We start from the raw sequence: 17,902 nt of genomic DNA, 5'->3' as shown, positions 1-17,902 counted from the left end.
ATTCAATATTTAAGCACTAATCATCAATTTCTTGTATGAAAAAGCATAGAAAAACATGACATGATGACATGTCATCACAACACCAAACTTAAACCTTGCTTGTCCCCAAGCAAGAAAAGAATCATGCAATAGAGATTGACAATCCAAGGTAAGAAGAATAGCAACTCAATGTTCATGGTTGGCTAGTTTTCTATGCATGCCATAATCACAAAAGAAATGTAAATGATTGATGTTTCTATCTAGCTCAATTTATGAAATCTTTTCATTATATTTCTTCCTTGAAACAAGCTTTTACATTCTCTTATTAGCTTCTCCTTTTGGGTGCTTTGTCCCATGAGTTGATAACAAAGCTACGACTCTAAATGCTTTGTTTTCAAGTATTACCACTTGATATACAAACACCACAAGCATTTAATTAGAGGACTTCTTTAAGCTCATTTGTTTCTTTTCTTGACTCTCTAATCATTGATGCTCAGAGCCTTGAGCTTTGAGGGAGTCATTTGCACTTGAGCCTAGCCTTGACTCTAAGTGTTTTGTTTTCAAGCTTTTTGCTTGATACATAAACACCACAAGTACTTAACAACTTAATTGTCATTGGTACTCAGAGCCTTCAGCTTTCTCATTCTTTCCCTTTTTCTTTTCTTGCCTTAATTTGCAATTGTTTCTTCAAGGTTTTCATGATTTTCAAATATTTCACAAAATGTCCTAGATGAAAACTTCAATTAAATAAAATTTATGCAATTGAGCAATAATTAATCATACTAGCCTTCCAATACTTGTATGCACATGCTAAGTTCTTTTTTACTTCTTTGTTTGTTTATGATCATGATACTTTATTGCTTTTGAACTCACAGAATTCAAGTTGGTATTCATAATGTCATAGCAAGATGTTACAAATCAAAATTCAATTTATGCTTATTCATACCACATATGCATTCAGAGAAAAGACAATCATGCTCTTTAAAGTACTGGAAGCAAATAAGAGGAAAAAGAACTTTACAACCTTGTAGTTCATCTTCACTATTGTTGTCATTTCCTCCCATTCTTTCCCTTCCCGTACCAACTTAGAGCGTTTGCTCATTCTCAAGCAACAATTAGAACAATGGTGATGGGGTCTATGATGGATCATGAGTGTCTTACACAATAAAATGTTAGTAGCACATGTGTTTAAGCAAGCAAAATGAAAAATAACAATGAAGGCACAGGAAAATTAGAGACATTGTGATTGCAAAAACAAGTGGGGTGTGTATGATACATGGCATTAAAGATAAGTGGCACACCAAACTTAGTGTGACACTTCACTTGAAATTGATGCAAGTATCCAGTAAAGATTGGAAGCAAATTTTGTTGCATAGAAACACCAAATTTAGAATACAATCCTATGTCAATTTAGTTGAAATAAAACTAAGCAAATAAAACTGTTGTATGTTAAATATAATCACAAAGCCAAGAATCTGTCCTGAGTAAGGATTTCTTGGTGAAGTATTTAACAAAAAATAGTCAAGGAGCAAAATGAATGAAAGCATTAAAAACAAAGAAATGACTAAAGAAAATAGAAAAAAATATCAAACCAAAAGAAAAATAACACTGCAAAGGCATTATGACTATGCAGACAAGTGGTGTTGCTGGATTTGTTTGCACAGAAAATAAGTGGCACACCAAACGTAGAATCTTAGTGTGACACTTTCATTTTTGATGCAATCATTCATAGAGATTGAAATAGATTATTGCTGGGCAACACCAAACTTAGAATGTAACCATATGCCAATTTATTGAAATTTAAACAAAGCAGACAGAGAAAATAAACAAAGCAAAGAAATGAGATGTTACCTACGATTGGGTTGCCTCCCAACAAGCGCTCTTTTAGTGTCATTTAGCTTGACATGTTGTTATTCACTTTCTTCCTCTTCTTCCAGTTTGTTAAGAGGAATGACCTCAAGGGGGAGAAGATTCAGCTATTGTCCCCTGTCTTGGTCTCTCCTCAGCAAGCTTCCTCTTGTTAGTTGCTTGTTTGAGCTTGCTTGCTGGATCAGGGGTAGGATTGTTTATAGTTGACCGTTTCTTGAATGTTGTCACTGGTATCTTGGTCACAATCCTCTTCTCGGTGCTCTTGTTGGTTGCCTTCACTCCTTGGATATCAAGACATGGTGGTTGTGTGGTTGTTGGAGCTTTATCTTCATCAAAAGCCTTTTGAATTGGAGGTTCAATGAGCCCTTCTTCTATGCAATTCTCTGTTTCAATTGAGGATGGACTCTCTTTATCTTGCTCTTCCACTTCTTCACTCACAGATTGTTCTTTATCCTCAATACTTGGCACTCCTAAGTTTCTCCTTCTTTGCTCCAAATGCCCATCCATCTTCTTGAAGAGGATTTCTTTCCATGATTGTTTGTGTTTTTCCAAGAGTTGTCCTTGCCTTTCAATTACTTGGCATCGGCTTTCTAAGGATTCTTTAGACCATTGAAGGTAATCCTCAACTGCTAGCTCAAGAGATGAAGGTTGAGAGTAATTTTGGTGACATGGATGTGTTGTGGTGAAGTTGTGTTGAGGGGTGTAGAATGAGTTTTGTGAGTTGTGGAATGAATTTTGTGGTTGGTGGGCTGAGTTGTATGGATCTTGGAAAAAACATTGTGTTGAGGCAGAATCAAGTGATGAAGAATTTTCAAATGAGAAATTGGGAGGTGAGGGTGGACAATTTTTTATGAATGAATTGAAGGTTTGCTCAAGTAATGATGGCTCTTGATAAATGGAATATGAACTGTCAATTGCTTTCTGGTTTTGATCCTCCCATCCACAATGTGAATAATTGTAGAATTCATCAGGGTGTGGATCACTTTGTGGTATTGGGGGATAATCTTGCATGAATTTATTGAAAATATAATCAAGAGATGATGTCTCTTGCTGAATATCATATGGAGCATTAGAATTCCCTTCCCAGCCATAGTTTGTGTTAGTGTCATAACAGTATGATTCACTTTGTGGCTCTGGGAGAAAATTCCTTTCACTTGATTGTTCACACTCTTGTTGATATGCACAGATACCATGAGGATAATGACATAAATTATTTTGTGGTTCTGGACAATATCTCATGTGATTTGCTTAATCAATTTGTGGCTCTGGAGCAAATCTCTATGGATCGGAGTGCTCAGAATTTGTAATTTCTTGGTGATATTCCCATCCACCATTAAAGATTGGTGATGGTGGGTAATATCCCATAAAATCTGTTTGATTATAATATAAGTTGAACTCTATTTGAATTTTGTAAAGTACATCACCAATTATGATCGAAATTCATGTCTCAGATGAGATTTTCTTAGTAAGGCAAAAACACAAACACCTTGGTTTCAGCAGAAAACAAAAAATTAAAAAGGACAAAAACAAAGAAAATGCTTAATCTAGAATTCTCACCCTCTTAATCATTGTCAATCTAAATCAATCCCCGACAACGGCACTAAAAACTTGATGGGTGAAAATTAGATTTCCACACAAACTCACCGGCAAGTGTACCGGGTCGCATCAAGTAGTAATAACTCACAAGAGTGAGGTCGATCCCATAGGGATTGATGGATCAAGCAACTTTAGTGAGGTGATTAGATTAGTTTAGTCAAGCTAACAGTGGTGAATTGGATGAAATTGAAGCAACAGAACATAAATTGTAGGAATTTTAAAATTGCAGAATGTAAATGTGACAGAAACTTAAAGAGCAAGAAATGTAAATTGCAGCAAATGTAAATTAGCTGAAGCTTAAAGAGCAAGAAAAGTAATCTGCATCAAATGTTAAGGGGATTGGGTGCAGGAAAATTAAGCAAAGCAGTAATTCAGAATCTCATAATCAAGTAACAGGAAATTTGAATTACAGAAAAATTAAACCAGACTGATGAACATGAATAGAAATATAAAATTTGCAGAAAAGGAAATTGTAGCCAAAGAGGAAATTGTAGCAGAGAAATGGAAATTGCATAAACTGAATTGAATTCACTACTGAGATGTAGAAAGTGCAGAAAAGAAAAGTGTATCAAAGAAAGTCTTCTATTCTACTCCTACTCCTACTCCTATTGCTCTCTAAAAGAGCCAGCCTCTCTAATGAAATGAAATTGATGCCTTTATATAGGCTTTACAAAATGAAAAATGAAATTAAAATTGAAAACAAATTACAATCCAAATGAAATTCCTATTCTAATTGTTTCTTGTGCCTTTGAGTCATGTCAATGGGCTTTGCTTGCTTTGGGGTTCAATGAAATGGGTTGATTTGGATTTGGCCTTAAATAAGTGGGTCAGGGTTGACTTGGTGATGCTCCAGTGGAGCGTTTAGTTGGAAAAGTGAACGCCCCGTTCATTCCCTTTGGTGTGCCACTTTGGTGTGTGCCATTCTTGGTTGGCGCTTGCTTTTTGAACGCTACGCTCCTTGAGTGAGGGCTCCTTTGGTGCGCATTTGGGGCTTCCTTGGTTGAGCGCTCCTCCTTTGGTGCTTTCTTTATGAACGCTACGCTCAATATTTGAGCGTTACTGATGAGCGGATAATTTATACGCTTTTTGGCATTGTTTTTAGTATGTTTTTAGTAGGATCTAGTTACTTTTAGGGATGTTTTTATTAGTTTTTATGATAAATTCACATTTCTGGACTTTACTATGAGTTTGTGTGTTTTTCTATGATTTCAGGTATTTTCTGGCTGAAATTGAGGGACTTGAGCAAAAATCAGATTCAGAGGTTGAAGAAGGACTGCTGATGCTGTTGGATTCTGACCTCCCTGCATTCAAAGTGGATTTTCTGGAGCTACAGAACTCAAACTGGCGCGCTTCTAATTGCGTTGGAAAGTAGACATCCAGGGCTTTCCAGCAATATATAATAGTCCATACTTTGGCCGAGTTTAGACGACGCAAAAGGGCATTGAACGCCAGTTCTATGCTGCAGTCTGGAGTTAAACGCCAGAAACACGTCACGAACCAGAGTTGAACGCCAGAAACACGTTACAACCTGGCGTTCAACTCCAGAAAGAGCCTCTGCACGTGTAAAATTTAAGCTCAGCCCAAGCACACACCAAGTGAGTCCTGGAAGTGGATTTATGCATCAATTACTTACTTCTATAAACCCTAGTAGCTAGTTTAGTATAAATAGGACTTTTTACTCTTGTATTAGACATTATCTTTGGAACATCCTGGATTGTATTTTTGATCCTGTGATCACGTTTTGGGGGTTGGCCTCTCGGCCATGCCTGAACCTTTCACTTATGTATTTTCAACGGTAGAGTTTCTACACTCCATAGATTAAGGTGTGGAGCTCTGCTGTTCCTCATGAATTAATGCAAAGTACTACTGTTTTCTATTCAATTCAACTTGTTCCGCTTCTAAGATATCCATTCGCACCCAAGAACATGATGAATGTGATGATTATGTGACGCTCATCATCATTCTCACTTATGAACACGTGCCTGACAAACACTTCCATTCTACATGCAACCAAGCTAGAATGAGTATCTCTTAAATATCTAATACAGGGGACCGAGTCCGAGTTATTAGTATCTTCGTGGTATAAGTTAGAACCCATGGATGGCATTCCTGAGATCTGAAAAGTCTAAACCTTTTCTGTGGTATTCCGAGTAGGATCTGGGAAGGGATGGCTGTGATGAACTTCAAACTCGCGAGTGCTGGGCGTAGTGACAGACGCAAAAGGATAGTAAATCCTATTCCAGTATGATCGAGAACCTCCAGATGATTAGCCATGCCGTGACAGAGCATTTGGACCATTTTCACAGAGAGGATGGGATGTAGCCATTGACAACGATGATGCGCTTACAGAAAGCTTGCCATGGAAAGGAGTAGGACTGATTGGATGAAGACAGCAGGAAAGCAGAAGTTCAGAAGAATGAAGGCATCTCTATACGCTTATCTGAAATTCTCACTAATGAATTACATAAGTATTTCTATCTTTATTTTCTATTTATTTATTATAATTCGAAAACTCCATAACCATTTGATATCCGCCTGACTGAGATTTACAAGGTGACCATAGCTTGCTTCATACCAACAATCTCCGTGGGATCGACCCTTACTCACGTAAGGTTTTATTACTTGGACGACCCAGTGCACTTGCTGTTTAGTTGTGCAAAGTTGTGAAGTTATGCTTGGACCATGGTATTGTGCACCAGTTATTAGCGCCATTGCCAGGGAGAGAACGAACAACAAATTTTACAACCTCAGAGTAACAATTTCGCATACCAGCTACCTTCATTGAGGGCTTTGTTTCTTCACTGGGCACTGCATTAGTGAGCTCTATGCTCAAATTTTGAGCGCTACTTTAGTGTACAGATGGCACGAACTTCCTCCCCAAGGCTTGCAAGTCAGGAAAAAGGTAGAAAAGTGAGCACCACGCTCACTTCTAAAGTGAACGCTAGCCTTGTTTGGTTATTGAGCGTGGTTTTTGGGCCTTAAAGATGCCTATCACTTGTACTTGAATTTCATGCCAAATATAGATTATTATATATCGCTAGAAAGCTCTGAATGTCAGCTTTCCAACGCAATTGGAAGCGCATCAATTGGACATCTATAGCTCAAGGTATGGTCCTTTGAAGAAGGCATAGTCATGCTATTTTAGAGGCCGAAAACGCTCAATTAGTGCTCAATTAGTGCTTTTTATTGCTTCTTCTTCTATTATTTCCTACAAAGTTTATAAAACCAAAAGTTCAAAGAAATATACCATTTAAGCACAAAATCATTCAATATTTAAGCACTAATCATCACTTTCTTGTATGAAAAAGCATAGAAAAACATGGCATGATGACATGTCATCAGTACTTGAGCTAATCAAAGATCCAATCTAATAGCCCACTTAACCGTATTAATCCTGCGCTTACCTAAACCCCATTACAACCCACAAAAGTTCTCATAATATTTGCATTCATTTGTCAAATATTAGTTGATTGTTAGATATCTTGCAAATCTTTGAAAACATGATTAAAGGAGGATTGAGTGATTAAGCCCTAAACACTGAGCGACTAGAGTGTAAACACATCCTGTGAGGGGTTCAATTGCTCAATTCTATGTTTCCATTGCTAATCTTGTATCTTCTTGCAAGTTGTTGAAATTAATTTGAAAATTTCAAATCAAATCCTTGGACATTGATTATATTGATATATTTTCTTGTCTTGGCCCTAAGTTCCTATTTTGGATTGATTGATATTCTTTTGTTTGCTTCTACCAAACTCAATAGGAACCATAGTATAGATATAGATAGATAGTATTTAGTATAGTTGCATGCATGTAGTTAGTTGCATTAAATAAATTGATTTCCCTCCTTATCCTTCCCCCTTGATTGTGATTAGCATGAGGACATGCTATTATTTAAGTGTGGGGAAATTGATGAGTCCATATTTTTTAGTATATTTTGGTTTGATTTGAATGGATTTCATCGTATAAACCCACATTTATTCATCCAAATAGCATGCTTTTGTGTTCTCTCCCTTAGTTGTGCCTAAATGTGAAAACATGCTATTTTGTGCTTATTTTAATCACTTTTATCCCACTTTTATGCCATTCGATGCCATGACATGTTTGTTGAGTGATTTTAGGTCCTGGCGGCAAGTTTGGCAAGGCAAAAGTGGAAGGAAGCATGTACAAAGGGAGAAAACATGAAGAAAACAAAGGAGAAGCACACATTGGAGTGTGCGTGCACACAACCACCTGTGCGTATGCACAAAAGCCACAAAACCATGTGTGCGTATGCACAACCACCTGTGCGTATGCATAAGAGGAAAATCAGCATGTGTGCGGATCCACACACCTGTGTGTCTGCACACGTCCCAGCGCGTGACTCATTTATTGTAAATCGCTGGGGCGATTTTTGGGCCTTCAGGGCCCAATTTTGGACTTTCTGAAGTTGATTGAGTGCTATATGAAGGAAGGCCTTACTCCATGTGAAGGGGGAGAGAAATTAGGGTTAGTTTAGCATTATATAGGTTGTTTTCTAGAGAGAGAAGCTCCCTACTCTCTCTAGAATTAGGGTTCTTTAGTTTAATTTCTTGTAATTTCTACTTTTAATTCTTGTTTCTATTTACTTTTCCTTGTCATTTATTGTTATTGCTTCTTTTCTTTTCTTCATTTCTCTTGTTATTTCCTTTATTTTGTCATTTTTATGTTTATGAACAATTTTGTTAACTTTAATTTTAATTAATGCAATTTATGTTTTCATGTCCTTTATTGCCTTCTTTAGTTGTTGTTATGATTTTCCTGCTTTGGTAGCTTTAGAATTTATTTTAATGCATTTTAATATTATTTTATTTTCATACATACCAAGTGTTTGATAAAATGCTTGGCTTAGTTTTTACTTAGTTTTTCCTCACTCTTGGCTTGGAATTGTTGACCTTGGTGATCCTTGAGTCATTGATGTCCATTCTTGCTTGATACATTAGAGTAGTTAGTTGATTTGGTCTCCCTTGACTCTATGTGACCCCTTAGTGTTGACATAGGACTTAAGGATTGAAATCAACTATGTCTATTTGACTTATCTTCGATGTAAGGTTGACTAAGTAGGATTAACTCTTCATAATCATCATATGTTTGTGGTCAATGACTAGGATAGGTAGCCTTAGCTCTCAATTACTTGCCAAGAGGTTTTTTGCATTTGAAGTTTTATTGCTTTGACTTTTACTTGCTTTCATTTACTTTCTTGCATGTTAAGTTACTTTCTTGCCATTTCTTTTCCTTGCATTTAATTGCTTTAACTTTTATTGCTTTGATGTTTAAATTCTTGCATGTTTAATTTTCACACTCTTGGTTGAGAAATTGGATGTTTGGGTGGAATTGAGTTGTGGATGTCCATTCCGCATTGTGTGAGAATGGTTAATTGGTTTGGTTTCCATTGACGCTGTCTTTCACTATGTAATTGGTGAGTTGACTAGGACTTATGGATTGAGATCAATTACACCTTTGGCTAATTCTCAAGGAGGATTGACTAGTTAGGATTGCTTCCACACAATTGCCATGTTTGTGGTCCACAGCTAGGATAGGAAACCTAGATTACCCACTTCTTGATAAGAGTCCTTTAATTGCTTTCTTTTCAATTTTTTGCATGCTTGTTTCAATTCCTTGCTATTTACATTGCTTGCTCTCTTACTTTCATTCCCAATCCCCCGTGCTCTATCTCATAGCCAATGACATGACACTTAATTACAACTCCTAGGGAAGACGACCCGAGGTTGAATTACTCTCGATCTCGGTTATTATAATTTGAATTTAAAATATTTTATTTGGGAATTAATTGTTGGTTTGGACTATACTTTCAACGATAGAATTTTATATTTTGAAATTCTAGATCAACGAAAAATTTTCATTATCAAACGCCCAGCTACTCCTATTGTGGCATTCAACGCCAGGAGTTGTCCCAAAAAACGTATAGTCTTTGCTCCATTACTGGCATTCAACGCCTCCAACTGCCCCTCTTTGGGCGTTGAACGCCCAACTTCTCCCTTGCTGGCATTTATCGCCACCTTCTCCTCTTCAGTTTCAGCCTCAACTTCTACAGTGATGACCTTGCACTTTTCTCTTGGGTTTACTTCAGTGTTACTAGGAAGAGTGTTAGGAGGGGTCTCAGGGATTCTCTTACTCAGCTGACCAATCTGTACCTCCAAATTGCTGATGTAGGATCTTGTTTCAGTGATGAAACTATGAGTGGTCTTAGAGAGATTGGAGACTATAGTGGCTAGGTCAGAGAGGCTACGCTTAGGAGTCTCCTTCCACTGCTGAGAAGATGTGAATGGTTTATTAAGAAACCTATTCTGGTTTCTTTTACCTTGATTGTTATTGAAGCCTTGCTGAGGCTTCTATTGATCCCTCCAAGAAAGGTTGGGATGATTCCTCCATGTTGGATTGTAGGTGTTGCCATAGGGCTCATTATTGGGATTTCCTGAGAAGTTTTCCAAATAGTTAACCTCATCCATCATGGGTTAATTTGGATCATATGCATCTCTTTCATAGGAGGCTTTTTGAGTGTTGTCAGCTGCAGCTTGTGATCTAGTCAGATGCTGAGAGATCATGTTGACCTGTTGGGTCAGGATCTTGTTCTGAGCCAACATGGCATTCAGAGTGTCAATCTCCAGGACTCCTCTCTTCTGAGCTACCCCAATGTTCATAGGGTTTCTCTCGAAAGTGTACATAAATTAGTTGTTAGTAACCATGTCAATGAGTTCCTGTGCCTCTTCAGGCATTTTCCTCAAGTGGAGTGAACCACCAGCAGAGTGGTCCAACGCCATCTTGGACATCTCAGAAAGACCATCATAGAAGATATCTAACATGGTCTAGTCTGAAATCATGTTAGGAGGGCACTTTCTGATTAATTGCTTGTACCTCTCCCAGGCTTCATAGAGGGATTCACCCTCTTTCTGCCTGAAGGTCTGAACTTTCACCCTGAGCTTGCTCAGCTTCTGAGGTGGAAAGAACTTGGTCGAGAATGCATTGACTACCTTTTTCTAAGAGTCTAGGCTTTTCTTAGGCTAAGAATCCAGCCACAACCTAGCCCTATCCCTTATACCAAAAGGGAAAAACATAAGCTTGTAAATCTCAGGATCCACTCCATTAGTCTTGACAGTATCACAGATTTGCAAGAAATTAGAGATGAATCTGTTGGGATCATCCTGTGGAAGTCCATGAAACTAGCAGTTCTGTTGAACTAAAGTGACCAGTTGAGGCTTCAGCTCAAAGTTATTTGCACCAATGGCGGGTATAGAGATGCTCCTTCCATAGAAGTCAGAAATGGATGCAGTAAAGTCACCTAGAACCTTCTTTGGGTCTCCTCCACCATTAGGATTGGCTGCCATGTCTGTAATTTCAGCTTCTTGTTCGAAAAGCTCTGTGAGGTTTCCTCCGGAGTGTTGTGCTCTTACTTGTTCTAAACGCCTCCTTAAAGTCCTCTCAGGTTCAGGGTCAGGATCAAAGAGAGTTTCTTTATCTCTATTCCTGCTCATAAACAAGAAGGAAGAATGCAAGAAGAAAAGAAGAAAAGGATTCTCTATGTCAGAGTATAGAGGTCCTTTGAGAGAGTTAAAAAGGGAGAAAAGAAAAGAAGGATATCTTTTTAAATTAAAAATGTCTTCGGAAAAAAATAAATAGAAAAAGAAAAAGAAGATTTTCAAAAAAGGTAAGAGATAAAGATGTTAGAAATTTTTGAAAATAGAAGAGAGGGAAAGAAGTAAGAATTTTCAAAAAAGGAGATAGAGAAAGAAGTAGAAAGTTTTGAAAAAGAAGAAAGAGAAAGGAAATAGAAAGAGAATAAAATAATACAAGTAACTAACTAATAAACAAGAATTGAAAATAAAAGATTTGATTTTGAATTTTTAATTTCAAGAGAAAGTAAAGATTTGGAATTTAAAAGTTTTAAATTTAAAAAGAATATAAGATAAGAAGGACTTAAAGTAAAAAGATATGATAAAGATTTGAAAAAGATTTGCAAAGATAAGATTTGAAATTTGATTTTTGAAAAAGATTTGATTTTAAAAATTAAATTTTAAATTTTAAATTTTGAATTTGAATTTTTAAAATTTGAATTTAAAGTAAGATAAGATAGGATTTTTGAATTTTAAATTAAGATAAAAGAAAAGATTTGAAAAAGATATGAAAAGATAAGAATTAAAATTCAAAGTTTAAATTTTACTAACAAGAAAATACCAAACTTAAAATTTTTAAATCAAGATAAGATAAGATGGTTAAGATTTTCAAAAATTTAAAGAAACATCGAGGAAAAGATTTTTTTATTTTCAAAATTTTAGGAAAAAAAGAAAAACAACTAAGGGACACCAAACTTAAAATTTTAAAATCAAAAGACACTAATTTTCGAAAATTAAAGGAAAAACAAATAAGAGACACCAAATTTAAAATTTTAGAATCAAATAAAGAAAAACACCAAGAACAATTCAAATACAAGAAAGAACACCAAGAAAATTTTTGAAAAGTTAAAGGAAAGAAAAACACAAAAATGGACACCAAACTTAAAAACTGACACAAGACTCAAAGAAAGAAAAAGATTACTAAAGAAAAGAAAGGTTTTTGAAAATTTTTTGAAAAAGAAACAAGAAACAGGTAAGACTCAAAATAAGAAAATAAAAAAAAATAAATGGTTAAAAATAGATAAAGGTTTTGAAAATATTTTTGAAGAAGAAAAACATAAGACACAAACAAAAGAGTAACTAAACCTTAAAAAGTACCTAATCAAAGCAACAAGATAGTCCGGTAGTTTATCAATCTCAGAAAAATTCCCGGCAACGGCGCCAAAAACTTGGTGCGGGAAATTGAACTCTGCACAACTTAACCGGCAAGTGCACCAGGTCGTCCAAGTAATACCTCAGGTGAGTGAGGGTCGATCCCACGGAGATTGTCGGATTCTGCAAGCAATGGTTATCTTGTAAATCTTAGTCAGGCGATTAGAAAAGATGGTTGTTTGTTTAAAAGCATAAACAAAATAATAAAGAACAAGATACCAGATTAGTGTAAAAGCAATGATGGATAATTAGTTAAGGCTTCGGAGATGTGTATTCTTTCCGGATTAACTTTTTTTACTATCTGCTTCAACAACGAATAATTCATTCAATGGAAGCCGTAATTGACTAACTCATGTTGCATCCTCATCAAGTTAGTCTCTTCTGAACCATAACAGTCCACCATATCCGAGCAACTCATGTAGCATCCTCATCAAGTTAACTCATGGCTTCTAACCATAGTCGAAGGTGAAGACCTGAGTAATCCACTCCCCTTCGCGATCTTACTTAAAACGCCACAGACAAGGTCGAATCTTCCAGATCAGGGAACGCTACTTCTCATACTCTAGCCTTGACACCACAGAAACCTCAATAACCAACGGTCAACAGGATTATATGTCACATATCCAAAGTTGCCCAGGCACGCTCTTGGAATCCACAGTGCATTCTCTAGCTTGTGATTCAATGTTATCCAGGCAGGACTCACATGAAACTCATATAGATCAAGGATGATTGTCACGGTTCATCCTCAATTCATGAGGTGAAGAACGAAAATGCACAAGAGAATGGAATCACACGCATATTGAAATAGAACAGTAAGATTATTAAACAATAAGAATCAGCAGAGCTCCTAACCCTAACTTAGGAGGTTTAGTTGCTCATGCTTTTACAGAAAATAGTGTAATGTTCGAATTGGGGGGGGGGAGATCCTCCTAAACATGGGTGATCTCCTCCTTAAATACTAATCTAATGACTAAAAATTACAGAAATAAGATAAACTAGGTATATAGTGCGAAAATCCATGTTCTGAGCCCACTTGGTGAGTGTTTCGGATGAGCTTGGGGTGACTCCACGAGTTGGTACACCCTTTGGGGCATTGGACACCCACTTTGCCTCCCTTTTGGGCTTTAGACGCCAGCTACTCCCTTTTGGGCGTCCAACGCCAAGAATGGGGTTGGTATCTGGCGTTGAATGCTAGTTTGGACCTTTGATTCCAGAGATAAGTATGGACCATTATATATTGCTGGAAAACCCTGAATTTAGCTTTCCAATGCGGTTGAAAGCACACCATTTGGGCTTCTGTAGCTCCAGAAATGCTCCTTCGAGTGCATGGAGGTCAGAATCTGACAGCATCTTCAGTCCCTTTTCTATCTCTAAATCAGACTTTTTCAAAACTCCTCAATTTCAGTCAGAATTTACTTGAAATTATCATAAAACACAACAACTCAAAGTAGAATCCAAAAATGTGAATTTTGCACTAAAACTTATGAAAACATAATAAAACTTGAACAATACATAACTAAAATGATATAAAAATGATGCCAAAAAGCGTATAAAATATCCTCTCATCAGCACTACAACAGAATTTGGCCCAGAGGCACAATCAGAGAGTCCATTTCCGATCTTTCCAAATTGGCGACTTGGTATTAAGGAAAATCGAGCAAGCCAAAAAACCACCATGTCATGGAAAGCTCGCCGCCACATGGGAAGGCCCTTTCCGAGTACTTGAAGTCATCGGCAAAGGAGCTTATCTGCTCGAAACAATAGATGGCACAAAAATACCCAACTCTTGGAATGTTTCCTCTCTCAAAAAATATTATAGCTGAAAGACAGGTGATGAGCAGATATTTTATACGCTTTTTGACATCATTTTCATATAGTTTTAGTAGTTTTTATTTAGTTTTCAATAAGTTTTTATAGGTTTTAGTGTTAAGATCACATTTTTGGAGTCTACTATGAGTTTTTGTGGTTTTGGGTAATTTTAGGTATTTTTTGGCTGAAATTGAGGAGCTGGAGTAGAAGTCTGATTCAGAGACAGAGAAAGCACTGCAAATGCTGTCCAGATCTGACCTGCCTACATTTGGAAGGGCTTTTTTGGAGCTATAGAAGTCAAAATGGAGAGCTCTCAACGGCTATGGAAAGCTGACTTCCAGGGCTTTTCAGAAATATATAATAGTTCATACATTTCTTTGGATTAAAAGCCCCAAAACTGGCATCCAACGCCTGCTTCCTGCCCCTTTCCAGGTGTCCAGGGCCCAAAGAGCAGAGCCCAGCGTCAAAAGGCCCAGTGAGGACCCCCTAGCTGGCATTCCACGACCAAGGAGCCTCATAGCACATGGATCTCATTAAAGCTCAGCCCAAACACTTACCAAGTGGGCCTCAGAAGTGGATTTTAGCACTAAATAGACTATTTTACCCTTACTAGTCATCTGTTTAGTATTTAAGGGATTCTATTCATGTAATTCGTACAGACTTAGACACTTTTACCACCATTCAGTTCTATTTTCATTTTTCCTCTATATTTTTACTTCAATATGAGTTTCTAAACCTCCTAGGTTTAGGGCAGGAGCCCTGCTGAGTCCTATGAATTAATAAAAGTACTATTTCTTCTTCTTCGATCCGTGTTTGATCTATCTCTAAGATGTATATTCCGATCTTCATTGTGATGAACATGACGATATGACAAATTGGCTCTGTCATCACATTAAGATGAACGTGCTTGACAAACACCCGAGTCTACTTGGGTTCGTGTGAATACTTGGCTGGAAAGCACGAACCAACAGCTATGTTTATACGTCTCTCAGACGGTTAATCCACAATTTCGTTGGGGACTTCTCGAGACACCAGTTCAGCCGATCTCCGGGGAGATTAGGGTCTCCATGGTATAGGCTAGAATCCATAGAAGCAGCGTTCTCTGATCTGGAAGATTCGACCTTGTCGGTGGTGCTTTGAGTAGGATCGCCAAGAAAATGATTTGCTAAGAGTTTCACCCTCCGTTAGATTGAATGACCACGGGCAATGGCGTTCAACCTGTAGTAGAGGAGATCAAGGACCATTGGCGTGGCTTTGATCACTTACAGCCTGCTATAGAAGAAGATCATTCACAAGCAAAGAGGATAATAGTACCAGAGTTACTTCAGAAAGACAAAGCAACTCCGATTCTCAACTCTATTCCTATCCCTGAAAACACTTGCTTTACACATCTAGCATTTATGACATATAATCATTCAAGGTTCACATAATATTCCAACTCCTTCTGATTCCACCTGATAAGACCTGCAAGACAACCATTGCTTGCTTCAAGCCACAATCCTCATGGGATCGACCCTGACTCGCTCAGGTATTACTTGGACGACCCAGTGCACTTGCTGGTACTGCTACTGTTGTACGAAATAGTGTGGGTGTTGCGTACACGCGCACCAAGTTTTTTGCACCGTTGCCAGGGATTGTTGAGTTTGGACAAACTGCCGGATTGTCTTGCTCTCTAGATCAGGTAATTTTCTTTTATTTTTATTTTGTTTTGTTGAGTCTTTTATTTTTACTTTCTTCTTCTTAATTTTTGAAAATTTCAAAACTTTTTTTTCAAAAATATTTTTCTTTTCTTTGTTTAATTTTTGTTCTTGGTTTGAGTCTTTGAGTCTTTTATTATTATTTTCTTCTTCTATAATTTTCAAAAATTTAAAAACCTTTTTAAAAAATATTGTTATTTTTGTAGTTCAATTGGTTAGAGCGTTGTGTTCATGTTCTTGGTAATTTGTGTTCCTTTGACTCTTTCTTTCTAAAAATTTTTCAAAAATAAATTTTTTTCTTTGTTTAATCTTGTGTCAAGTCTTTAATTTTGGTGTTTTCTTGTTTATTTTCTTGCAATTTTCGAAAATCTTGTTTTAGTGTTCTAAAAATTTTAAGTTTGGTGTCCTTTTTATGTTCTTGAGTTCTTTGAGTCTTAAAATTTTGTTCTTCGTGTTCTTGAGTCTTGTATGTGTTTTGATCTTAAAATTTTTAAGTTTCGTGTTCCCTTGTGTTTCCCTCTAAATTTTCGACAATTTGGGTGGACTAGATCTAAAAATTTTAAGTCTTGTGTCTTCTTTGTGTTTTTCTCTTTCATCATAAAATTCAAAAATAAAAAATATCTTTTCTAACTTAATTTTAACTAATCTTTTGAAAATATTCAATAAAAATTTCAGATTTCAACTTTAAAATTTTATCTTTTCATATCTTAGTTGTCAAGTTTTCAAAAATCAAAATTTTTAAAATTAAAAATCATATTTTTTTCAAAAATCTCATCTTTTTCAAAATCTTATGATATCTTTTTCAAAATTCAAAAATCTCATCTTATCTTTTTCAAATTTCAAATTTTTAAAAATTAAATCTTTTTCAAAATCAATTTTCTAATCTTATCTTTTTGTTTCTTATCTTATCTTTTCTAACTTCTAATTTTTAAATCATATCTTTTTCAAAATCAAATTTTAAAATCTTATTTTTTTTTAATTTCAAACTTTAATTTCAAAATATTTTCTTATCTTACTTCTTATCTTATTTTTAAAATTTAAATCTTTTCTTTTTTTATCTTTTATTTTCATTTTTTATTTTTATCTTTTCTTAATTAATATCTTATCTTCTCTCTCTTATTTTTCAAAACTACCTAACCAACTTTTCCCTCCCTTTTTTTTTCGAAAATCATATCCCCTTTTTCTCTCTCTTATTTTTCAAAACCTCCTAACTAACTCTTCTATTCTTAATTTTCGAAAATCACTTCCCCTCTTCTCTCTCTTCTTTTTCAAAGCCTCCTAACTAACTCCCTCTTTCCTTAATTTTCGAAAATATCTCTCCTCTTCTCTCTATTCTTTTTGAAAACCACACTAACTAACTCTCTTATCTCTTAAATTTTCGAAAATTTCTCTTTTCTGTCTTCTATTTTTCAAAATTTACATTTAAAATTAAATTCTTTTTAAATTTTTTACTTAATTTTTGAAAAATTAATTAATTAATTAAATAAAAAAATATTTTTTAACTCTTATTTACTTTTTCTATTTAGACATCTTCTCTTCTCACATCTCTATTATTCAAAACTCTCCTATCCCTATTTCTTCACATCTCACTTGGAGCTTCTGGTCAATTGGCACAGAAAACTTTCTTGTAACTTCCTTTCTTATTTACTCTTATCTACTATATGCAAGGTATTTTTTCTTTACCTATTTTATTTATTTTTATTTTTATTTTCTTTCTTCTTTCTCTACTTCTGACTTTAAGGAGGAGCTTCTTGTCTATTGGCATAGTCTTTCTTCTTTTCTTTTCTTCTTGTTTATGACCAGGAACAGGAAAAAAAGCCCATTTTGACTCCTGATCCTGAACCTAAGAAGACTCTAAGGAGGCGTTTACAACAAGCTAAAGCACAACACTCCGGAAGAGACATTTCAGAAAGTTTTGAATAAGAAATAGAGGGCATGGCCGAATCACAAGAGGAGCCTAGAAAGGTCCTTGGTGACTTCACCACACCTATCTCTGACTTTTATGGCAGAAGCATTGTTGTACCTGCCACTGGAGCTAACAATTTTGAGCTTAAGCTTCAGTTAGTCTCTCTTCTGCAGCAGAACTGTAAATTTCATGGACTTCCAATGGAAGATCCATATCAGTTCTTGGCAGAATTCTTATAGATCTGTGAC

At 36.0% G+C, this 17,902-nt stretch overlaps 1 non-coding gene across 1 annotated transcript; it reads left to right on the top strand.

Moving 5' to 3' along the window:
* The first annotated feature begins 10,294 nt into the window (after positions 1-10,294).
* On the top strand, positions 10,295-10,403 carry LOC148565018 (small nucleolar RNA R71). Its single transcript, XR_015885364.1, has one exon. It is a non-coding gene; the product is annotated as a small nucleolar RNA R71 (small nucleolar RNA).
* The last annotated feature ends 7,499 nt before the right edge of the window (positions 10,404-17,902 follow it).

The sequence above is a fragment of the Arachis ipaensis genome, chromosome B5 (assembly GCF_059453495.1).
Source record: "Arachis ipaensis isolate K30076 ecotype BB chromosome B5, ASM5945349v1, whole genome shotgun sequence".
Lineage (NCBI taxonomy): Eukaryota > Viridiplantae > Streptophyta > Magnoliopsida > Fabales > Fabaceae > Arachis > Arachis ipaensis.
Note: the sequence above shows the minus strand (reverse complement) of the source record. Positions and strands in the feature narration are given on the sequence as shown.